This window comes from Alexandromys fortis, unplaced genomic scaffold (genome assembly GCF_014885135.2).
Source record: "Alexandromys fortis isolate MF-2015 unplaced genomic scaffold, M_Fortis_MF-2015_v1.1 scaffold_182, whole genome shotgun sequence".
Classification (NCBI taxonomy): Eukaryota; Metazoa; Chordata; class Mammalia; order Rodentia; family Cricetidae; genus Alexandromys; species Alexandromys fortis.
In genome coordinates this window covers 681,174-706,803 of record NW_026068068.1, presented here as the reverse complement: position 1 = coordinate 706,803, position 25,630 = coordinate 681,174, and the positions used below count along the sequence as shown (strand labels likewise).

The following is a 25,630-nucleotide window of genomic DNA, read 5'->3' as shown; positions in this document are numbered from 1 at the left end:
CTAAAATATTCCATGAAGAAATGCCCTGTATACATGACAGACCTAAGCAGATGGAGTACAGCCCCGTTAGTGTTTTCAGATGGGCTCTGTGTGCAGAAGCAACAGTAAAAGGCACAGGGAACCTCCAAGACTTGCACTCTAAGGATGAACCCCCTGCAGTCTGGTTGGACTTAGGAGGAAGCACTCAGCCACTCGGGAAAGAGGAGCTCTCTCCATCTCTGTCTCAGGGATGATGAACCACACCACCTGTCTATATTGCTTTAGGCAGCACAGTTGAGCACCAGCTTATCAGAGGAACAGTGGTCCTGTGACAGCCACATTAAGCCGGGTGTATTCCTTGCTGACTTGGACTGCTTGGGGAACCTCGGAGGGTTTCTGACCATATACCAGAATTCTCCCAACACGGATGTCCTTCGGGTGTGCGACATCGTGCCATGTTCCCACTTTCAATCCGACTGGCATATCAATGGCAGATACAGGCTGATGGTTTGCCCCATTTTCATGATGATGTAGCATTGGTAAGAAAGTGGCAAACAGGAGAGGTTGTGCTACAGCAGCCTGGCATGGGGTTCTCATTTCTACCCTGGCCTAATGGCTTCTGCATCACACGCAAGACCCTGATATCTCATGTCTAGATTATGCTTAGATGCCTAATTAAAACTCCTAAAAGCAGCCTTGCTTCCCCTCAGGTCCTGGCCTTTCTCACAACATATCACTCCTGCCCACCTGACAAGCTGGGCTGAAGATACCCAGAGATAACCACTAGTGTGGTTTCCACCCTCTGCTCCTTTCATCCGCTGAAGACACAAATATCCCCACACACCTCACAAATGGTCACAAGTAAGATATAGGCAGCTGAGTCTGAAGTGAAGCGTGATGGTTACCATAGTTACCAGGGCAACTTGGAAAAGAAAGCATTTATTGGAGCTTACAGTTTCAGAGGATCAGAGTCCATGACCATCATGGTGGGGAGCACGACAATATGCAGGCAGGTAGGAACAGTGCCAACGCAGTAGCTGAGAGCTCACATCTTGAAACACAACCACAAGGGGGTAGGTTGGGCAGAGAGAGACAGAGACTGGGGGTGGTGTGAGGCTTTTAAAACCTCAAAGCCTGCCCTCCCCACCCCAGTGATACATCTCCTCCAAAATGGTCATGCCACCTGAATCCTTCCCAAACGGTTCTACCAACTGGGCACCAAATATTAAATATGTGAGCCTATGGGGACCTCAGTTGTACACACCTGAGCATTATGTACATATTATGAGCATATTGTAAACTCAGCATTATGGAGTCAAAGGAAAGAGGGCCATGAGTTTAAGGCCATGCTGATTTACATACAAAGTTTAAGGTTAGCTAGGGCTAACAGTAAGACCCCATCTCCACAATAACAAAAAAAAAATCCCCAGCAAAGTCAGTTTCTGTAGCCTCCCCACTTTTTCCATGAGAATAAAACACACATGCATGTCTGAAGCATAAAATAGACACCATACACTTCTTGTAATTCTGAGTCTGAATTAAACATTCTATGTTCAAATTATATGATATAAAGAAAATGGGAATATTCATTGATATCCAACAAAATTCAATAGTTCCTTATTCCAAGTATCAGGTAGAAACCTGGCAAGTCAAGAGAGAAATTGTATGAAAACCCAAAAACCATGTCCACTTTTTTACTCTAGCTGTTCTCTGAGCCAAGGCCCTCATACCGATGATACTAAGCCCTCGCCCCTTCCCCCCGCCCACACACACACCAAGAACAAGAACAACTTCAATTTTCTTATTTGCTTGCACAGATTTGTGCTTGATTGTTAAAAAAAAAAAATCAAATATAGTTTCTCATTTAAACAATGTTCCTGTTTAAACCCAGCATTTCCGCTCCCACTGGCCTCAGCAGAAGGTTCTGGATCTTCAGTTCTCCCGCTACAACAGAGTAACTCCCATGGTGAGCTGGAGCTCCATTACTGAAAAGCTTGCTGGAGTTTCCTGAAGCCTAGCCTGAACTCTACCCTGTGGGAGCTCTAGTCCGCAGGGGCACTGGCTCTTCTGAGGATTCAAAAATGGCACCGCCCACTTTAATCCCGGGGAAACAGTAGGAACTGAGTCAGCGCTCCTCTGGCTGGAGACCCTGCTGAGTGCGCAGCAGGTCGTTCTTAGGTCGTTCTTAGGTCACACCTCCCTGGGTGTGACTCCTGAGCACCCAGACAGCTGACTCCCAGCCAGCTTGTGCTCCTGGTCTGGCGTCAGCACATTCCATCTGGTTTGTAGGGAAAGCCTTGCTGCCCAGAAACTGAAACCAGGAAGATTGTGATGTGCTCACAGTGAAGCGTACCACTGACACACAACCAACTTCATCTGGACCCAGTCCCACAGTCCCTGTCAAGAGTCAACCTGGATTGGGGGATGGCCAAGACTCAGAGAGGGTTCACACCTCCGAATTCCCAGAACAGAGACCAGTACTACTAATTCAAACAAGGAAATCAGGCAGGGGCAGGCTCATCTGCAGAGAAAAGAAGCCATGGAAGAGGCAGGGGCTCTATTGATCAGCGCGCAGCCGCAGGCAGCTTTGCTGGGGCCCATGCTGTGTGTGTGCTCCATTCCATTTTGTTTACAGTTATTTTCATTTTCTTTCAAGGAATTATGACACCACACTACATTTTCTTTATAAATTTTCTCTTTCCACTCTTTGCTTTTGACATCCAGCTCAGTACGTGGGAAGAGCCCTGCCAGCAAATAACCAGCTGTTTTCATGACAGAAAATTACTCACCAACAAGTGACATTTAAATTCCAAATTTTAATAGCTTGTCAAAAGCGAGATGTAGTTTTTAAATTTTTAATGTAAGAGAGCAGCGTGTCTGCCCCATATAGACAAGAATGTTAAAACAAAGTGAACATGTTTTCTTCCTTGGTGTGTGTGTGTGTGTGTGTGTGTGTGTGTAAAAATATGTTGTACAGTTAAATCCCATTTGTCTTTCCTTCTTTGTGTGGAAAACTCCAGGAAGCAGTTGCATACACTGCTAGAAGCTAACGCATCTCCAAGAAGTAGCTGAGACAGAGAGGAGCATCCCACCAGTGGCAGAGGGATGCAGTCTCCAAGGTAGACAGTCCTTGGATTCTGACTCCCTAACTCCAGAACTATCTATCCTTATGGTAGGCTAACCAAACTCAGGACCCCCTCGCTAAGGAATTCCTCCCCCAGCATGCAGCACGCCCAGCACCGTGGTCCTAGTGGAGCCTGCACAGTCAGATCTAAAACCCTAAAGGCCTAGGATGAGAGAGTGATGCAAGACCAGGTAAAACCAACTAGGCAGACCACAGGGTATTGCAGGAAGGATAAGGCAGAAAGAGGTTACGCTGTGCTTCCGGCATGCACATATGTACGTACACATGCTGTGCAGCTGAATGGAATGTACCTGTGTGTATATGTGCTGTATCTCTTTATAGGCATGTGCCCACGTGCAATACCATGTATATACTTGTAACTGCGAAAAAGTGTGCAATGTGTATGGGGCACCTGCATACACATGCCTGCGCATAGTGCTGTATGTTTTATATGTGTGTGAGCATGAGTGTGCATGTGCAAGCATGTACACACGGTACCCATATGTGTGTAGATTCTAGACAGGTGTTTGGAGTGTGCACACATGGCAGCTGTTTGGGGATAGGGGTGGGTGCCAAGTGCAGCCATGTTGCTCCTAAAGACCATAGAGACAAAGTCATCCAAAACAAAATCAGACCGACCCTCCCCACTTTCTAGAGTTGCATCAGCATGCGTGGACTTCAGTTCCCTGCACATCCCCTCCCAGTCCTGTTGCCGCTCTCACAAACGCTGGCAGCATGTGGTGTCTCTGCAGCCTACAGTCTGGGACCCAGGAAAGGGATGGACCTGAGACACATGGAGGAACCACAGTGACCTGAAGGCTCCTTCTCAAGACTGTCCCCACTGCTTACTGGAAATACACTGTCTTGAGAAAAGCATCACAGCAGGGGTTTCCACAAAGTCAGTTCAGGCTCTCCCATTTCACGTCTCTCCAGTGTGGGCCTGCCTTTTACTGCCAATCAGGGGTCCCTTCTGGTTGTTAGAACAACCATGTTTCCCACATATCCCCACATATTCACCTGTACTCCTCAAATTCTTCTCTGATGTTAGCTTTAAGTGTACCTGCATGACAGGAGATGCTGTCAGAAAAAAAAAAAAGGGTGGCATGCAGGACACAGGACACAAGATGCTAGGCAGAACTTCAAGAATGAAAACAAGTGTAAGGAGGTGGAATTGCAGCTTGGACCAGGTCAGAGTCATCTTTCCTGACCCCTCTTCCTCGTCCCCTTTGTCCTCTGACTCACAGCTTGTCATAAGCTGGGCTCCCATGAGCATTCAGCCTGCACATGCTGCCAGTCACGGCAGGAAGCAGTAGCCTGGTCAAAGAGACCATGATGGCTGCCTTCGTAGCCAGGAGGAACCAGAGCAAAATCCACATGTACTCAGTCTGGAAAAATGCAAATCAAGGAAAGGTCTCAAGAGCGGAATTCCATTCGAAAAAAGGCAGGCTCACTCTATTGTGCAAAAGTTAACAGCTTAGGAAGGCCCACCTGTTCACTCTCAAAGGGATGCGCTTTCTCTTCTCAAGAGACGAGCAACCCTGGGAGGTGAAACGCAGTCCAGTGCTCACACACAGTCTTCTCACTGGTCCCATCTCCATTGCCATCCTGCTCTGATGTCTACATTTACACCTTCCCTGCCACGTGCATAAGTGCAGACATACACTAGCAGTGGCTTACAGGCTGTGGCCTGGGGGCTTCGACAATACCTGTCTTCCAATGGAAATGACAGGAATCGGTAGTAGTTCTGTCTGTGAGGCTGGATGTCTTAGCAGTCCAAATCTTTCCGTTGTTCCAGAGGATTCCTGGGAGTTGCTGCTCTTCAGTCTAAGTTAGAATTCCAAAGAAGTTGGTTCTGGTCCTGTCGAATGAATGCCTCAGCAACAGGGTAGACAAACTTGCCAGTGAGAGTGAGGGAAGTCAAGCAGAAAGTAAGTACTCCCTTCTTCCGTGGCCTTTTACGTGTGATGTCACCAGAAAGTAAGTACTCCCTTCTTCCGTGGCCTTTTACGTGTGATGTCGCCAGAAGTTGTTGCCCACTCTTAGAGTGGGCCTCAAATAATCCAATTAGGAAAACACCTCACAGAGACTGGGATTTAACTGACCTTAGATGTAATCAACTTGACAACTAAAATTAGTGATAACAGGTCCAGCTTGTCAGTTTAGCAGACAATCACACCTCTTTATGTCATGCTCAATTTCCAAATGAATACAATAACCTGGTCTTAATTCTACTGAACATGATATACCTATCCCCCATACAACTGCAAATGCTTCATACGTGCTATAAAAGGTACCGATGTCTCTTGAGGAATGCTTAATCTTTTGATGCCTCATCATTTTAAAATGATGGTATAGATTTACAACTTAACTACTGGTATTATCTCAACCAATGTTAAGCAGAGGAAAGGAAGTGCAAATATCAGTTTAACATATGTGTACATATGCATGAACGTTCTCAACAACAGGACAGAAACATTTGTGTCGATTACAATCCTTGACTCTGCCATTGTCACATGGCCTTAGCTGCTATTTATAACTACCTTTCTCTACTACCCTTTCTGGATTTCTGCTGCACTCTGATGGCTTCGGGGACTGACCAAACTGGGCAATGAGGGAATAAAAAAAGAGAAGACACAGAGATGTGCAAAGCCACGATCAGGTGGACTGTACTGGCTCTGATGGAGGGCACCAACTGCAAACCCAAACTTAAGCATGTTTGTTTTATACAGATAAATCTTCAGGATGCAGGTTTATTATCTACAGCTGAATAGGGATCTGGGTTTTATGATACACAACTAAACAAAGTTATAGGCTTAAGTAATCTTGGTAGGAGGTCTCTCTGCAGAGCAGTAGTCTTGGGTTGCCATTATCTGGAGGTGGAAGCTGAGGTTGATGGTTAGAAACACTCAAACTTGAACCAGAGGAAGGCTTTGCCATACACCTGAGCTTCACCTAGGAAAGACTTTGCCACGCTGTGGGTCTAAGGCACTGGGGTCCTTAAGATGACAGTGCTCATGCCCACAACACAATACACTAAGAATGTCAGCTGATCCTTGCACATTCACTGAAGGCTCCCCTAACTCTCCACAGATTCCCTCCACCCACATCAAGCACCTCAGCAAACCTTTTTTACTAGAGGAGTGACCCATGCCTTCTTCCTCAAAGAGTCTAGAACCTTTGTCACCCTGTCTGGACTGAGTTATTGGAGTTTTCCATTGACTTTAATCATAAGACAGTATTCTTATGATTAATACAAAAAGACACCCCAAGGAAATCTTACGCTCCAGATACAATCTTCCCCACTATGGAGAAGCAATCCAACCTCCCCTTGGTTGTCTAGATCAATCACCCCCTTAACATTGGTATTCCTTTCTCATCCTGTTGGCTCAAGGGCATCAGAAGTCCAGAGTCACCAGGGGGAAGGAATGTTTATTGGAAGTATGTTTATTGTGTCTCCTGGCATGAGCATTTTCCTGCCTAGAGCCAAAACTTCTGGCCAGCAGAACTTAGAGTCATGGTAACAGAAAGCAAAAAGTTTCCTAGTGGACCATTAGGAGTTAGTGAGTGGAATCATTCCAGTTTCTATTCTTTGATTCCTACATCTATGAACCACAGACATAGAAGTTATAGTGCCATATGTTAGATGTTGATTCAAAGCATATACTCCCTTAATAATAACTCTGCCCTGTCCTGCCGACTACTGCCACCTAATTGGTGCAGTAACTTTGTCTTCAAAGGAACATCCCACTGATCTAGCAAATCAAGCACTTTGGGATGGTGGGAAACATAGGAGGACCAATAGATTCCATGAGTATAGCTACTGCCCATTTCGCTGGCTGTGAAGGGTGTTCCTTAGTCTGAAGCAATACTGTGTGGAATATCATGATAAGGAATTCAGTAAGTCCAGGATGGTAGCTTTGACAGAAGCATTACATTCAGGAAAGGCAAATAAATAACCATAATAAGCATCTATTCCAACAAGGACAAAGCACTGGTCTTTTCATGAAGGAATTGGTCCAGGACAGTGGACCAGGTCACTTTCTGGTCACCATAGTAAATGGTGCTTATTGGAGACTCACTGTTTGTCTTTGCTGCTGGCATATCTGCTACTCAACAGGAGTTATAACCAGGCCAGCCCCATTGAGTGGAAGTCCATGTTGTTGAATCGATGAATAACCTCTATCTCTGACACCACGGCCACTTTATTCATGGACCCAGTGAAAAATAGCAAGGATGGCTGGATAAAGAAGCTATCACAGAATAGGTCATCCTACCTACTTGATTATTGAAATACCCTTCTTCTAAACTCACATTTTGGTGAGCATTTATATGAGATAACTTCACAAAAGCATCTAGCCACATACTTCTTCGCCAGACATCTTCCTCACCAATTTTCCAATCATGCTCTTTCCAAGTCCCTGTCCATCTAGTCAACTCACTTATTCATTTGCTACAGCCCATGAATCAGTGAACAATGACACATGTGACCAGTTTTTCTGCCAAGCAAAGTGTATGACCATGTGTACTGCCTGGAGCTCTGTGGCAGAACTCCAATGTGTTGATTTCCCTTCACCGGTGTCTTGCAGGGTTGTTCCAGAAAGGGGTTGTAATGCTGCATCTGTCTACTTCTTAGTGATGCCTACATTCCAGATAGGCCCACTATGTACTTCTTCCTGGTGGTATAAGGAGCTAGGGGCAATAACTTATCTTTCACTTTAAAAGGAAAATCATTGAATCACTGCATACTCCACATTACTGGTTGCCTAGAAATTTCACTGAGGTAGAAGGCCCTTGGACTTGGGTTCAGTTTATCTCTCATCTTTTTTATTGATTTTATTGAGCTGTACATTTTTCTCTTCACTCTTCCCTTTCTCTCCCCTCCCCTTCAACCCTCCCCCATGGTCCCCATGCTCCCAATTTACTCAGGAGATCTTGTCTTTTTCTGCTTCCCATGTAGTTTAGATCCATGTCTGTCTCTCCTAAGGTCCTCACTGTTGTCTAGGTTCTCTGGGATTGCGAATTGTAGGCTGGTTTTCTTTGCCTTACATCTAAAAGCCACTTATGAGTTAGTACATATGATATTTCTCAATCTGGGTCTGGGTTACCTCACTTAATATGATGTTTTCTAGATCCATCCATTTGCTTGCAAATTTCAAGATGTCTTTTTTTCTATTGTGTAGTATTCCATTATGTAAATGTACCACATTTTCCTTATGCATTCTTCAGATGAGGGGCATTTAGGTTGTTTCTAGGTTCTGGCTATGATGAATAATATTGCTATGAACATAGTTGAGCACATGTTTTTGTGGTATGATTGAACATCCTTTGGGTTTATACCCAAAAGTGATAATGCTGGGTCTTGAGGTAGGTTGTTTCCAAATTTTCTGAGAAATCACCATACTGATATCCAAATGTGCTGTACCAGTTTACACTCCCACCAGCAATGGAGGAAAGTCCCCTTTACCCCATATCCTCTCCAACATAAGTTGTCATCAGTGTTTTTGATCTTGGCCATTCTTACAGGGGTAAGATGGAATCTCAGAGTTGTTTTGATTTGCATTTTTCTGATAACTAAGGATATTGAGCATTTCCTTAAGTGTCTTTCAGTCATTTTAGATTCTTCTGTTGAGTGTTCTCTGTCTAGGTCTGTACCCCATTTTTATATTGTATTAGTTGGTTTGTTGATAACCAATTTTATGAGTTCTTTGTATATTTTGGAGATCAGACCTCTGTCTGATGTGGGGTTAGTGAAGATCTTTTCCCATTCAGTAGGCTGCCATTTTGTCTTGTTTACTGTGTCCTTTGCTTTACAGAAGCTTTTCAGTTTCAGGAGGTCCCATTTATTAATTGTTTCTCTCAGTGTATGTGCTAACAGGGTTATATTTAAGAAGTGGTCTCCTGTGCAAATATACTCAAGTTTACTTCCCACTTACTCTTCTGTGAGGTTCAGTGTGGTTGGCTTTATGTTGAGGTCTTTGACCCATTAAAACTTGAGTTTTGTGCATGGTGATAGATGTGGATCTATTTTCAATCTTCTACATGTGGATATCCAGTTAATCCATTTGTTGAATATGCTTTTTTTTTCATTTCATACTTTTGGCTTCTTTGTCAAACATCAGATGTTGGTAGGTGTGTGGATTAATATTTGGGTCTTTGATTTGGTTCCATTGGTTCTTCTGTCTATTTTTATGCCAATACCAAGTTGTTTTCAGTACTGTAGCTCTGCAGTAGAGCTTGAAGTCAGGGATTGTGATGCCTCTAAAAGGTCCTTTATTGTACAGGGTTGTTTTGGCTATCTCTGGATTTTTTTTCCATATGAGTACTGTTTTTTGAGGTCTGTGAAGAATTTTGCTAGAATTTTACTGGGCATTGCATTGAATCTGTAGATTGCTTTTGGTAAGATTGCCATTTTTACTATGTTAATTCTATCTACCCAAGAACATTGGAGATCTTTCCATTTTCTGGTGTCTTCTTCAAGTTCTTTCTTCAAAGATTTAAAGTTCTTGTCATAAAAGTCTTCCACTTGTTTGGTTAGAGTTACTCCAAGATATTTTATGCTATTTGTGGCTTTTGTAAAGAGTAATGTTTCTCTGATTTATTTCTCAGCCCATTTATCATCTGTATACAGGAGGACTACTGACCTTTTTAGTTAATCTTTTATCCTGCTATATTACTGAACATATTTATGAGTTGTAGAAATTCCTTGGTAGAATTTTTGGGATCGCTTATGTAAACTATCATATCGCCAGCAAATAGTAAGAGTTTGACTTCTTCTTTTCTGATTTGAGCTCCTTTTGTTGTCTTATTGCTCTAGCTAAGACCTCAAGAACTATATTGAATAGATATGGAGAGTGTGGACAACCTTGTCTTGTTCCTGATTTCAGTGGGATCGCTAGGAGTTTCTCTCCATTTAGTTTGATGTTGGCTGTTGGCTTGTTGTATATTGTCTTTATTATGTTTAGGTATGTTTCTTGTATCCCTGCTCTCTCCAAGACCTTTATCATGAAGGGATGTTATATTTTATTAAAGGCTTTTCAACATGTAATGAGATGCTCATGTGGTTTTTATTTTTCAGTTTGTTTCAATGGTGGATTACATTGACGGATTTTCTTATGTTGAACCATCCCTGCATCTCTAGGATGAAGCTGACTTGATCATGGTGGGTGATTTTTCTGATGTGTTCTTGGATTTGAATTGCCAGTATTTTATTGAGTATTTTTGCATCAATGTTCATGAGTGAGATTGATCTGTAATTTTCTTTCTTAATAATATCTTTCTGTGGTTTGAGTATCCAGGATAATTGTAGCCTCATAAAAAAGTTTGGCAATGTTTCTTCTGTTTCTATGGTGTGGAATACTTTAAGGAGTATTGGTATTAGTTCTTTGAAAATCTTGTAGAATTCTGAACTGAAACCATCTGGTCCTGGGCTTTTTTTGGTTGGGAGACTTTTGATGACTGTTTCTATTTCTTTAGTAGTTATAGGTCTATTTAATTTGCTTATCCGGTGTTGATTTAATTTTGGTAAGTGATATTTATCCAGAAAGTTGTCCATTTCCTTTAAGTTTTCCAATTTTATGGAGTACAGGGTTTCAAAATATGACCTGATGATTCTCTGATTTCCTCCATGTATGTTGTTATGTCCCCTTTTGCATTTCTGATTTTGTTAATTTGGTTATTCTCTCTCTGCCTTTTGGTTACTTTTAATATTTTTGTCTATTTTGTTGAATTTTCTTGAAGAACCAACTCTTTGTCTTATTGATTCTTTGTATTGATTTCTTTGTTTCTATTTTGTTGGTTTCAGCTCTCAGTTTGATGATTTCTTGCCATCTAGTTCTCCTGGGTGAGTTTGCTTCTTTTAGTTCTAGACTTTTCAAATGTTCTGTTAATTCACTACTGTGGGGTTTTTTTTTCCAGTTTCTTTATGTAATCATTAATTGCTATGATCTTTCCTCTTAACACTGCTTTCATTGTATCCCATAGATTTGGGTATGTTGTGTGGTCATTTTCATTGAATTTTAGAAAGTCTTTAATTTTCCCTTTATTTCTTCCTTGAACCATTGATGATTCAGGTGAGCATTGTTAAATTTCCATATGTTTGTGAACTTTCTGGAATTAATTTTGCTGTTGAATTATAATTTTAAGCCATGGTGATCTGATAAGATACATGGGGTTATTCCAATTTTTTGTATCTGTGGAGGCTTGCTTTGTTACCGAGTATGTGATCAGTTTTTGAGAAGGTTCCATGAGGTGCTGAGAAGAAGATATATTTATTTATGTTTGGATGGAATGCTCTATAGATGTCTGTTTAGTCCATTTGAGTCATAACATCTGTTAGTTCCCTAATTTCTCTGTTAATTTTCTGTCTCAGAGACCTGTCCAGTGGTGAGAGAGGAGTGTTGAAGTCTCCACTGTTAGTTTGTGGAGTTTAATGTGTAATTTAAGCTTTAGAAATTTTTTATATAAATATGAGGGTGTCCTTTTATTCGGGGCATAGATGTTCAGTATTGAGATTTCCTCTGGATGAATTTTTCCTGTGACTAATATGAAATCTTCTTCTTTGTCTTTTTTGATTGATTTTAATTTGAAGCCTATTTTGTTAGGATAGCTATACCAGCTTGTTTCTCAGGTCCATTTGATTGAAAAAAAAAATTACCAACCCTTTATTCTAAGGCGATGTCTGTCTTTGAGGTTGAAGTGTGTTTCTTGTATGCAGCAGGAGAATGGATTCTGTTTTCAAATCCAATCTGTTAGCTTGTGTCTTTTTATAGGTGAGTTGAGTCCATTTATATTAAGGGGTATTAATGACCAGTGATTGCTAGCTCCTGTTATTTTAGTTTACATTGTTGGTGATGATATTTTGTGTTTTTCCCTTCGTTGGGATTTGCTGCTCTGTATCTCCCATCTTTTGATGCACATATGTGTTACCAACAAGTTCAAAGTGGTTGCTATGTTCGGCACACTTAGTCCAATCAGTATAATGTCAGTGTAGACCAATGTAATATTTGTGGAAGAGACAGATCAACATCCCTTTTGTAAGAATTACAGCTCAGATGGAAAGGTATTCTGGCAGCCAGGGACCAAGGACTACCACAGAGTCACACTATATAACAAACATCACAGAAGAGATTTGTTGGGAGGGGGAAAAACAGGAGGAGGCTGCCTCTTCTTGGGTGAGAAGCAGCAGCAAACTGACAGGATAGAGTTTCTTTGGAATGGGGTAGATCTATTTAGGTTGGATACCTTTCTCTTCGAGCTGTAGGTATTCACTGGGCTCCATCTGCCAGGATAGCTTTCTATCAGAGCTGTAACACTTACTTTTTGGTGCTGAAACTCAGGACTGACTAGATATTTACCATTAGTTTTACTCTCAGTTCATCCAGCATCTCCTTAGGGTGGCTCAGACCATCCTTTAACTCCAGGGACAATTAGATTCACTGGGCCACTATAAGTGCTGCACAGTAGGAGAGGATTAGATTCAGTAACAGCAGAGAGAAGTGGCCTTTGTCTCTTCCTCAGGGAAGAAGGTTACTTCTATGTCAACTAGTCAGGTAGAGTAAAAGAAAAGATCTGACAACTCCAGATGGATCTCCAAAGATGGAAGAAATGGTTTGATTCCTCTGGCTAGTGACTCATTGACAGTCCAATATGGAATTGGATGCTACCTTCCTTAACCCCCTTTCTTGTATTTCTTACTCCTACTACTTAAATCCTGTCTTATAAGCTTCTTGTCTAGATTTTTTCAACAACAGATACAAAAGATCACTAACCAGAGTTTTAATCGGTTGCAATTACAGAATGATAGGCCTCTAGCTACAGAGCCTGAGGCCAGCAACTCATGATTATTCCCTGATGGTGAAGATCAAGTTCACCCAAAGGACTTCAGTGCCCTGGTTCAACAGGATGTATTCTAATGGTAACACCACCCCCTTTCTTGTGACCTGATTATTTATCAGTAATAAACACAAAAGGGTGGAACGTAAGCCCCTGGAGGCACATGAGTGACCTGTGGTACACCTTAAAGGCCATTGCTAAGACTTCTACCTGTATGGTGTGAGCCACAAATACTCTACATCAAAAGCATAGCTGACAGCTAACTAGACAGACTCACGGGAGTGTGACCTCTAATATACAACAGACTCACGGGAGTATGACCTCTAATGCATAACAGACTCACAGGAGTGTGCACTCTAATGCACAACAGACTCACGGGGGTGTGCACTCTAATGCACAGCAGACTCACGGGGGTGTGCACTCTAATGAGCAACAGACTCACGGGAGTGTGACCTCTAATGCACAACAGACTCACGGGAGTGTGCACTCTAATGCGCAGCGAGTCTGCAAAGCTTCAGGAACACTTATCTTTTGGATAGTCACAGGCAGTTCTGTAGAAATCTTGTGAAATCATGACACTTCTCCCTTCCATAATGAGATTCATCCCAAAATATCCCATCAGTGTATAATTCATTCTTTAAACCTGACTTTTGCTGACCGGCAACTGGATGACTTGTCCCACACCATGGAGCCCTGGTGTAAGAGTATTCACTCAGCCAAACCTTTGTTTTCATAGTCAAATCTACATAAAGCCAGTCCCCCACAGTTATCCTTATTGACAGGACTGATTAACAAGAAAGCAGCCCTAAGCAGGAGGCACTGAACAGAGGACAGTATGTCTGCTCTTACTGATCCACAGGTCTGGATGGCCCTGGATTCTCTAGCAACAGACTCAGGAAGGTGTAAACTACTGGCCTTTGCTCTAACCTAAAAAGCTATATATATTCTGTACTTGCGCTTCACATTGGTTTCAATTGACATAAGATCATAGCCCAGGAGATTAACTGTTTATGCCTTTACTCCTAGAGGTACAAGGAAAAGGTTTGGGTCACTAAACCAGCCCCAGAGAAAGAAAGTCCTTCTTACTTGGGTTCTGGCAGACCTCAATGGAGCTGGAAGCAAAGTGTCCAAAGAAATTCCCTTTAACTCAACTAGTAAGATGCTGCTGCAGATGAAGCACTTTTGTCTTCCTCCAAAGGCAGCAGGTTGCTACAGTTACCACAATGCTGTGTTCCCAGCCACTGGAAGAAGTGGAGGTGCTCAGAAAATGCAACAGCATGGCTGCATTTTTCTACAGTTATTAATCACAAACTTCTAGCTTATGTAATTGCACTTAAGAAATGTAGTTAGTGCATAAAACCTTCTTAGAATTTTGTACTGAACCTTTTTAATCCTCCTAGTATCTGCTGGGGAGCTTGACAGCCATGCCTCCCCCTCTGAAACCAAAGGTGCCTACCTTGTCAGTCTTTTGCCTATCCAGCTAGCTCTAAAAAATGCATGCTTGTTAGCTATGTCTGTGGGAATAAAAACTGGAAACCTTGTGGGATGGGTAGAACAGTGAAAGAAGAACAGTGAGGAAGAGCACTAAGAGGGAAACACCCAGAGAGCACTGGAAAGAGCGTAGGAGAAGAAACAAGACATGATTTAAAAGACTTATGCGAGCTAATTTATTTTATTTATCCTCATATATCTTTACCCGGTTTTTGCCTGCTATAGCAATCGTTCTGAATCCTGAGAGGTTTAGTGGGGCTTAACCCCAACATAAACCTTGAAACCTGAGAAGTCAGGGGTCCTTAGTCTAGATAGTTAAGTTTGGCCCTAACATCAGGGGAACTGGGAGAAGTGGACCATAGAGAGTTTGTTTTCCATCTGGGGTCTCGGGATCCAGATTGGTTTACTGTAAGAAAGTCTTTGTGAGGATGTGGTCTGGAAATTGAGATGAGCTATCATGTCTATCCTGAGTGACCTCTTGGATTTTTTTCTTAATTTACCTCTTTAAGGATGGTTGAGCAGGAGACAAGTTACAAACTGATCCCTAGCAATGATGCCCCCTAGGATATTATAATTTCATTCAGGGTCCTGGTCAGATGGGCAGCCCGTCACTGAGAAGAGAGAAAGGGAAACCAGAGAGGCTGGAAAGGAAAAGGGACTGTGCTGCTGGTGTGATAGAAATAGTGGCAGAATCATCTGGTTTAGGCTCATGGCTAGGAGGAATTGTTTTCCTTGGATGGCTTATGTCACGTGGTCACCTTTATCACAATGGATTGAGGTCGCATGGCCAAGTCCATCCTTTCCAACCATAGCAAAAAAGACTGTCAGCCACGTGGCTACCTCCATCCCAGTGGGGGGGACAGCAGCTAAGGTGGCAGCAAGTCACAAGTTTCCTTTAAGATTGTGTATGCATAGACTTTTAACTATGAACACTGGTGTTATGAGTTTAAAATTAATCTTTTTGTTACAGATTTTACAGGGTTTAATCAGACCCAATATGCTTACAAATCTTGAGGTACAGGAAGTTTACACATGGTTTTACAACTCTTAAGGTGAGATGTATATCTTAGCAAAAGTTTCAGAGAGTTAAACCAAAACCAAAAGAGTATGAGATGAGTAGCAATGGTCCCTGTTGGGAATAATCTGTCCCCTTATTTTGTTTTGCTGTCCTTTCTCTGTCTCACAGCAGATGGCTAGCCTGATATGGGACAGAGATTTTAGAAGAAACCTTTAAATAAGCATGCTTGGGTCTAGAGTAGGAGGAAGCCATACCCTAACTCTAGAGCAAGGTTTTAATTCAAGTGGGACAACATGAAACAACAGTCTAATACTATTCATACCTCAAAGATGCCTGATTCCCTCTAAAACTGAATTTAGTAAGCTGGAACAAAGAAGCCATAGAGAGGAAATTTTTGAGTCTGACTATAGACAAAAGATGCTGCAGGAGGGAGCTGAGAGAAGCACCAGCCAGAGAAGAGTGTGTGCAGGGTGTGCACATGTTGCAACTGGCCTACTGCTTTGCTTTCTCCCCTCCTGCTGCTAGGTCTCACACACCTTACAGATCCATCTATGGTCACATAACAGACAGGATATTTACACAAACAGGGCTTGTAACTGAGAATAGGGAGTGAAAAATCTCCATTTCCCCAACCACTCACAGTATTTGTAAAGGTCTCAAATATTAGGATCTAAGGATCCATTTAATTGATGGCCCTTTGGATTGATTATCTAAAGGAATCGAAGTCAAATTTTACTGCAAAATTGAGTACATTTATTGCCCTTCAGATCAGTGTCAGGTGGAAAGGTTGGAAATTTTCTATGAGAGTTCCCAAGGGGAAGTGAGTAGGTATGGGAGGCACATTCCCATGGATGCGAGAAAAGGAAAATATCACTGCAGCCTGCAGTTATGGGCATTCCCATGGCTCAGGGAGGACCGAGTGAGGACAAAGTCATTCAGGGGTGTCATCACCACATTCAACAGGGGTCCAGGGCTTAGCCCAGCTAAGCTGGTGAAAAGACTCATGGTACCAGGACTTCCAGAGAGGTGAGAAGGCAAGAATGAAATCAAGGTCTAGAAGGGGGGGGGTCTCATCTACAGGAAAGGGTTCAGGAATGGTGTCACAAAAGCCATGAGGGCCTACTCCAGGGGGAAGGTAGTAGAAGAGACCAGGAAAGGGCACAATAACCCAGTTGGGCCTAAGGAAACTGAGGGATTACAGCTCCATGATTGGGGTTGGGGTCAGGTGAAGAGGGCCAGACATACCCTTAAAGATGGTAACTGGGGTTACCTCCACTTCCAAGAGTTCTAGAGGTGTACCAGGATGCTCAAAGTCACTTCCTCAGTCTCAGGGAAACATTTACACAGACCAAAGGAGAAACATACCTAGATGGTGCTGGTGATAGGGTGCTGAGTGATTGGTGAGCCAGAAGGCTGAGTCTGTTGCAGATTAACTGGAGATAAGGGATAGGGTCCCAGTGCAGCTTAGACCAAGAGGGGAAACGCAGGCACTAAGACAGCCTATCTGAGCCACAACACCAAATGTAAGCATTACAGCTCAGATGGAGATTGGTGGGATTTCATGTCCAGAGATTGGGCTTTTTACTCTGTAGGGTAGGGGCATAGTCCAGCAGTTAGGTCAGCTAAGAGTATTCTGCGGGTGGAACCTAGCAGTTAGAGGTCCTTAGGGGAGGTACATAGCTACCTGTGTGGCTCAAGGGGCTTTCGCCTTTGAAATAAGCTATAACACAGAACTGCAAAATTAATACAGCCTTGAGGTAAAGCTGTAAAGTATACTGCAAAATGTTTAACAATGACATAAGCTTAAGAATTAAAAGAAAATGAGTATAGACAGTCATAGAAAGAAATGAATAGTTTAAAAATAATAAAGTCTTTAAAGACACAAGTAAAGTAATAAAATAAGATAAGTCACATAAAGATGGGAAATAGGCAGGGAGTCTGGATCCTGTATGTTGTTGCATTGACTTTGAAAATTTTGATTTTGATTGATGATAAGCAAAACACATGGGAATGAAAGAGAGACTTGTGAATTAAACCAGCACAGATGTTTTAATAATGCCTTAACTTTAAGAAAAGTTTTTGTTTGTTTTCACAGGAAACAAGGGCTGTGGATTCCTTCAGGGTTGATATGGATCAGGTTTGATTGGGAAAGACCTCCTGAATCTTGACAGGTGATATATAACAACAAAGGTTATAGCTGGTCATTTCAGGACTTGGCCATTATCTCAGTTTTCTCAGGGACCCCCTAAAGATGCCTTCATCCACAGACTACAAGAAGCAGTCTAGAGAAGATGATACCCATATTCCCAAGAATTGGGTTAGGTAGACTTTGGTTATTTGGTGGGTTGTGGACTTACCATTTAGAGGAATATAGGAGTATAGGCTAAATAGACAACTATAAATCTAAAATATTCTGGGATTGGCATGGATTTTGGTATATTGATACAAATTTTAAATTATTTTTGTTTTATTGTGTATATGCTTCTACTCTTGTTTGGGGTATTGTACTTATGTACATTTAAAATGCAATGTAAAATGAAATGAGTTTAATAGTTAATCTATAATAATCAAACTTGTAGTCACATTAGTTATGTTTTCAAGGTTAAATAGGTATATTTTAAATAGATGACTTCCAAACACTTCAAAGACTTATAAATATAATATTTAAGATGTTTAATAATATAGGGTTTTTCATGACAATAAGACACATATGCTACTGGCAGCACCAATTTACTTCACAATAAGATGATGGGCATTGCAGAATCTCCAGATGGAGTTTGCTTTCGGTGTGGCAAGATTAGCCATTTTGGCAAGAACTGTTTTCCCTTGACAGCTGACAATATGCTGTACAGACAGACTGAACAAGCCAGACACGGAAAAAAAAACTGTTGAATTTGCCAAGACAAGGCAGGACAGTCCTTAGAGATTCCTGCTTCTCAGAAAAGCCTGCCAGCTGTTCTGCAGAACACAGAGGAAAGTGACTGATGAACTTTGTCAATAAAAAGCAGGACAGTCCTTCAAATTTGAATTTTCCAACCATAATATTCCTTATTCCATGGGTCAGGGAACCAATGTGGAAATTCTGCTTTCTGAGTTTATTTTTTCCAATAATATATTCTGAGACTAAAGAAATAACCACAGGATAAGTTCAGGGATCCATTGCTCCCACTGTGAGTCAAACATTAGTCAAAACTCAATTAATCATCTGCTCTCTATAGCCCCTACTTTAACTAAAGAGCCACAATGTTTTTAGAGTCTTCCAGAATCTGGGTCAATTTTGATTCAGTATCAAATAGACTCTGGAGTCTTGTTTCCTTTTCCCTAGTACACAGTAGACCTTGTAAAAGGCCATAGATCCCTCTGAGAAAGGATAGGAAAAAGGCTAACAGTAAGTCTTAGATATTTTAGCAACTTCTTTTATAGGGTGACCTGGTCATTTTATTTAAGGTGCATGGGTCTAAAATCTGGCTCAGGTCTGGAAACTGGCTTATAGGCCAAAATCCCCTATTAATATGTCTCACTATAAATGACCTTTCTTTGTTTGTCAAGAATTTTTCTGCTTATATATATTGAACAAAACTATATTAGACCTTCTATCTATTTTACTCCTGGAAACACCATAATTGATTAGCTAGTCCCAAAGGTTCATACAGATCGTGCCATCCTAAAAGTTACTACAAGTGAGGCTATTGCAGACATTGCTTTGTCCATGCTGCCACCTGTGCATTTAATCCAGCCAGTTAAATAACAGCACCTCCAACCCTAAGACAGTGGTTCTCTACCTTCCTAACGCTGTGACCTTTTAATACAGTTCCTTGTGTTGCAGTGACCCACAGTCAGAAAATTATTTTCTTGCTACTTCATACCTACAATTTTGCTACTACTACAAATCATAATGTAAAGGTCTGATATGCAGGATATCTGATATTCAATCCCAAAGGGGTCATGACCCACAGGTTGAGAACCACTGCCCTAAGCTCTGACACAAGGAACAGAGCACTGATGAAACTTTTCAAATATGCTGGCACCCCTCTCACTACGTTACGTTAGCGAATTAGTGAAGGACAAGTCTTCCAACATCACAGTTTAACTGAGACTTTAAAAAAATACCTTCACATTTAATACCTTACCTTAAATCTGGTTATAGGACTAGAGACAACTTGGGTGGGCACTGAGGGGTATCAGTGTTATCTTGCCTGGCATTTCTTTTAAGGAATGTAACTGCCTGTTCAACAGTGCATGATTAAGTCCCACAAGCAATGGTGGAGAATGCAACGCTGCAGGGACTAGAAGTGAAGTTGTACCTTCTGCTAAGGGTGGAAAGACTCCTTCCTCAGGTGAGATCTTGGGTTTCAATGTCCTCAGCCTCATTCAGGTCCCTTTACATGCTTCTAATTCAAGCTATGGGAGCCTATTCTTTTCCAATGCTGTAGCACGGTAACCCATGGAAGACAATAGTCCATCACATCACAAGAACAGTGACTATTAGTCATGAGCCTCCCTGTAACCACCACACACTGTACAAAGGAGCCCTCCTGACTGGACATGACAGTATCAATAAACTATGGGCATAAAAATTGTTTCTAATGCAATTTGACAGTTATATCACATCCACTTAACAGCAACAGTGGTCTCTTCCGTGTCTGTGACCTCATCAGCCATGAGATGCGGCCTTGGCTTGTAGAACTGAACTCCTATGGAGTGGGCCATTAGAGAGCAATCCATTCAGAAAGCAGTGGGATGAATCCTATTAGAAACGGCACTATTGCACCAGACAACACATAAAGGCATGCAGATAGTATTGACCCACCATATCCATAAATGGACAGGACCATTAGTGACAATTCTCTCCAGCAGACTGTAGACCATCATCCAGCACTAGGAAGGCTAGACAACAGGAACAAAAACTTCATCTCAGACCCATTTTGATTTCTCCTATAATGATTAGCCTATAACCAGAACATATTGGGCTTTTCAAAATGGTCTTACTATCTAGGAAGAACAGGGTCACTTCCCAACTGTATTTGTGGCAAGTTCCCTGGTCTAGTGGTCCCCAGGAACACTCCCTCTCCACTGTCTGCACTGAGCAATGTTGAAATAGGAGCGACAGGGCTGCGTCCCCGGCACCTGGCCGCCCGCATGGCTAGTTTATACCCAGAAATAATTACACGGAAACCGTATTCTTTCAAACACTGCCTGGCCCGGCTAGGTCCAGTTTCTTATTGGCTAGCTCTTACATATTGTTCTAACCCATTTCTAATATTCTGTGTAGCCCATGAGCTGGCTTACCAGAGAGGATCTTAACCTGCATCTGTCTGGAGTGGGAGCATCATGGCGACTCTTCCTCTAACCTTCTTTCTCCCAGAATTCTCTTCTGTATACTCCGCCTACCTAATTTTCTATCCAATAAAATGGGCCAAGGCAGTTTCTTTATTAGTAAGAAATCATTCCCACATCATTTCCCCTTTTTCCGTTTAAACAAAAAAGAAAGGCTTTAACTTTAGCATAGTAAAATTACATATAACAAAACAGTTATCAAGTAAGAATTACAGTTACAATATTTATATCTATTTTATCTCTTACCATAACTAAGGAAAACTATAACTATTCATTCTTCAACTCCATCAAAGACTCCAGAAGGATATAATATTACCTAAGTACACAAGAAATAAGAAAACTCTAGAAATGACAGAGACATCTCGCTGCCTGGACAGTCACCCAAAGTTCTTTGGTACCGTTGGGGCATCCATCTTCGGCCTACAGGCCCATGGTATCCAGATACATTTCCATGAAGCAGGAAATTTCAAAGACAGTTCAGTCATTTTCTGCTGTGTCCTGCAGAATGTCTCGCAGACTCTTTCATGAATCAGGAACCCCGAAAGACCATCTCACCTTTAGGCAAGTTCAGCAGTCCTCTCTCTGAGGGTTCTCTGTGTCCAGTTTATGCAACAGTCCAGGCAAGAGCAGTTTCTTGCCCAAATGACTATCCAACTCCATAAGGATCCTCTTCGATGCCCATCTTCCTCTTGAAGTAGCTGGTGCTGCCAGGAGCAGACGTGTCTCCTTGTCATGAAAAGTCCTAAGTTATTAAAATATTTTAAATGCCATATTCTGCAGTCTTTGAAAGATATGAAGAATGCCTATCTAACTGAAATATATCTCTATATATCTAGAAAATCTAATTAACATGACTACAAGCTTAACTATTAGCGATGATTATCCATTAACAACCTATATTTCCTAATTATACATTACATTTTTAAATGAACTACACAATCACAATACCTTAATCAAGATCAAAAATACATATACATATAACAAAATTGACCTTAAAATCCATACCAATGCAAATTATTCATATCTATATCATATCCCCCTTTAAATGTAAAAGAACATTTATAAACAATATTTGGGAACATGGGCGTAGTTTTTTCTCTCCAAACTGCTTCCTGCTGAATAGGGGCGTCGTTAATTAGGTCGTTCATGATATAACCTGTGTGCTAGTTTCATCTCAGTTGGCAATTGAGCGAAGCAATTTTTTGAGGGTGTTCACAGCAACCTTTCAGGAGGGCGTGGTCTATCATACCAAATCGGAATAGATGCAATCCACAGGGTCTCATCCTCTGCAAAAACAAAAGAAGACCCTCTCCAAAGCATCATATCCTTAGACCCAAATTCTGAAATCATAATACCCTCATGAAATCCATTTTGGTTTAGCTTGGCAGCCCATATAATGAAATGTCTCTCTGTACTTAGCTCCTTCACAGTCAAAAATTTTAAAGAAAACACAATGTACATAATCCAGACTCTCTGTGAATTTTCCATTTTTACGTGGCTTATTTTTCTTTATTTCTCTTAATCTATAACTATCTGTACTTCTGTACTCTGTCTCTTTAAAGACTTTACCCTTTTTCTTTTTAAGACATTAACTTTATTCTTTATATTCTTTTTCTTCTCTTTCCCAAGCCTACGTACATTTATCCAACAGTGTCTGAATCTGTTTTATTGTGAATCTGTAACTTTTTTACTATCCAGGAGCACTTTGTTTTGCGCCTTTAAATCACTAAGCGCTTAAGAATCTAAGCTGTGACATTCCTAGGTCAAAAACAGGTACTGTATGCTGGCCCCGCCCAGTCCAACATGGCGGAGCCGCTCGTGCCTCTGATCCTTGCACATTGCACCATTAGCATGGCGGAGCTGCTTGTGCCTCTGAGCTGCGGCACACAATGTCCCCCTTTTAGGCACACAGCAGTCTAGTTGCCATCAAACAAATCGTAGCACTTTAATCCAAATGCTCCATTCATAAGCTCTGTCTCCCGCCGGAGCCAGACAGAGATCACAATGGCGGCACAGCCCAGAAAGCCGGCATTTTAAAACAGCCAGTTTTTTCCTGCTGCCGAGTCAGGACAATTTCTTTGCGGCACGCAACCCAGAAACAGCAAAAAGCTGTTTTAAATTCTCTCTCTCTCCTTTTTAAGCCCTCTCAGGTTTTTAAGTGGATTTAGCCCATCACGTCCGGGTGCCATCTGTTGAAATAGGAGCGGCAGGGCTGCGTCCCCGGCACCTGGCCGCCCGCATGGCTAGTTTATACCCAGAAATAATTACACGGAAACCGTATTCTTTCAAACACTGCCTGGCCCGGCTAGGTCCAGTTTCTTATTGGCTAGCTCTTACATATTGTTCTAACCCATTTCTAATATTCTGTGTAGCCCATGAGTTGGCTTACCAGAGAGGATCTTAACCTGCGTCTGTCTGGAGCGGGAGAATCATGGCGACTCTTACTCAGCTTCTTTTTCCCAGAATTCTCTTCTGTCTACTCCGCCTACCTAATTTTCTGTCCTATGAGGGCTGAGGCAGTTTCTTTATTAATAAGAAATCACTCCCACATCACAGCAACTGTAAGGGCTTTGGACTGGGTGAATAGTCTCCAACTCTGTCACAGCTCTAGAGGCAATGGGACCTGGGAGAATGCAGCCAATAAATGAGGTAGACTAAATTTTATACAACGGCCAACTTTATGCAGAGCATCAGACAATTTATACTCTGAGGGTTAAGAAAAATCAGTGAGAAAGTTCTTATGAGTTCAAGCTGTGTACAATCACAAGGAGAAGCCACACATGGCAAAAACATGTTTTTACATAGAGGCACATAAAGGGTAAATTTAAACATTTCATTGAACAACAACAGCAAGCAATAATTACCACTCTGAAGAAAAACTCATACCTATCTAGTGTAGGAGGTCCTTTTGTCTATGTGTTGCTTTTATTGGTTAATGAATGAAGAAGCTGGCTTGGCCTTTGATAGGGTAGAGTAGAGCTTGGTGGGGAAAACTAAACTGAATGCTGGGAGAAAGAAGGCAGAGTCAAAAGATGCCATGTAGCCCCACTGGAGACAGACATTCAGGACAGAACTTTACCCAGTAAACCACAGCCTCATGGTGATACACAGATTAAGGAGGTAAGCCACAGCCTTGTGGCGATACACAGATTAATGAGATGGGTTAATTTAAGATATGAGTTAGTGATAAATACATTTAAGTTATCAGCAATAACAGGGAATGGCATGTACCAACTCTGTACCCTCTAACCCAGACAGCAATAATGGGTGAGGGGCATGCACCACCTCTATACTCTCCAACCCAGACGGTAATAACAGGGAAGGACATGTACCACTCTGTTCCCTCCAACCCAGATGGCAGTACCACTGTCTATACCCTCTAATATAGGGCAAGTACCACCTCTATACCTTCTAATCCAGATGGTAATAATGGGGGAGGGTTGCAACGGTTTGAACAGAAATCTCCACCATAGGTTCACACATTTGAACACTTGGTCGCCAGTTGCTGGTGTTGTCTGGGGAGGCTACAGAACCATTGTAAGATGGAGCCTTGCTAAAGAAACTGCATCACTGCATTGGGGGTGTTGTAGTTTTATAGCATGACACCCCTGCCTCATCTGCTTATTGTGTGCAGGTGAAAATATGAGTTTTCAGCTCCTGCTTCCATGCCTCCCTGGCTGATGAATTGCTTTCCCCACCATGAAAGACTACTTTTCTGGAACCACTAGGCAAAATAAACCCTTCCCATGTTCACTCTTCTAGAAGCTGACTGGAGCAGACACATGCATGTTCATGTAAGGGTTTTCTTGGCAGGAAGAGCCAGTAGAAGCCACTACAACTACCACTTTTTTCCCAAAAATAAAGGCAAAACCACCTTTCTATAGGGGACACAGCAATTACCATTGTCAAAAAGTTGAAAGAGATATGGGGCTCCCATCATATCCCTGTGCAGAGACAGACAGATCTTAGGGAGTAAAGGGTGAGATGGCACAGCTGCTGGGTGTGGTTTCTCAGTACCCCTTCCCTTGCCATCCACTGCAGACGTCGGCTTGGGCAGCTTTTCTCCTCTAGGGAGGATCAGTAGGAGCTATCTGCTCCTATATGACATGAACATCAGTGTGGCATCATGGGCCTGCATCTCACTGTGGAGCCTCTTCATTATCTGATCTCATGGACCCTAACCACTTTTCTTTCCCTTAGGATATCATTTTGAGGCACTGACGTATTCCAGTGACCAGGAAGTGACAACTAATGCATGCACGGTGAAAAGCGTAGGTGATACAGGGTGTCAGTGGAGATGGATGTTGTCCCACACAGGCAACCATGGCAACAGGTTCTCACTGAGGATTAAGGGAGTTTGTGGCAGTCAGTGGAGAAAGGAACATAGACAGATGAGTCATGGAAAAACAGAAAGAGGTGCCCTCCTTCATTTCCACTGGTCTAATGACCTATCCATGAGTTAACCTAGACAAGTGCCAGGACACCCAGTACCTCTAGCAAGCTGACATACCTGTCAGTTTCTAAAAGGAGAATGCCTCCAAATCTCACAGATCCTTCACAGCGTAGTTGGTCTGGCCTCGGGAAGGATCCAGGGAACAGGTATGACCAATAAAAGAATACTTTGCTTCCCCCAGGGGAGAAATGTGACTCCCAGGAAGCACCGTGGTCACAATGAGAACACTGTAGTCTCCAGAGGAATATGTGGCCTTGAGGAGAACATGCCTTTGTCCCAGTGTCCAGGGTCACAACAGCATCTCTCATGCAAGGCTAGATGAAGCATGACTTTATCTTAGTAACAGGTTGTAAAACACTGGCCTTCATGATATGGCTCCCCTCAATTGAATATATAT

The 25,630-nt window shown here is 42.2% G+C and overlaps 1 protein-coding gene across 1 annotated transcript in view; it reads right to left on the bottom strand.

The window, feature by feature from the left end:
• Window positions 1-25,630, bottom strand: part of Ptprn2 (protein tyrosine phosphatase receptor type N2) — a 704,719-nt gene that overhangs the window by 492,380 nt on the left and 186,709 nt on the right. The gene's annotated exons all lie outside the window — the stretch shown is intronic.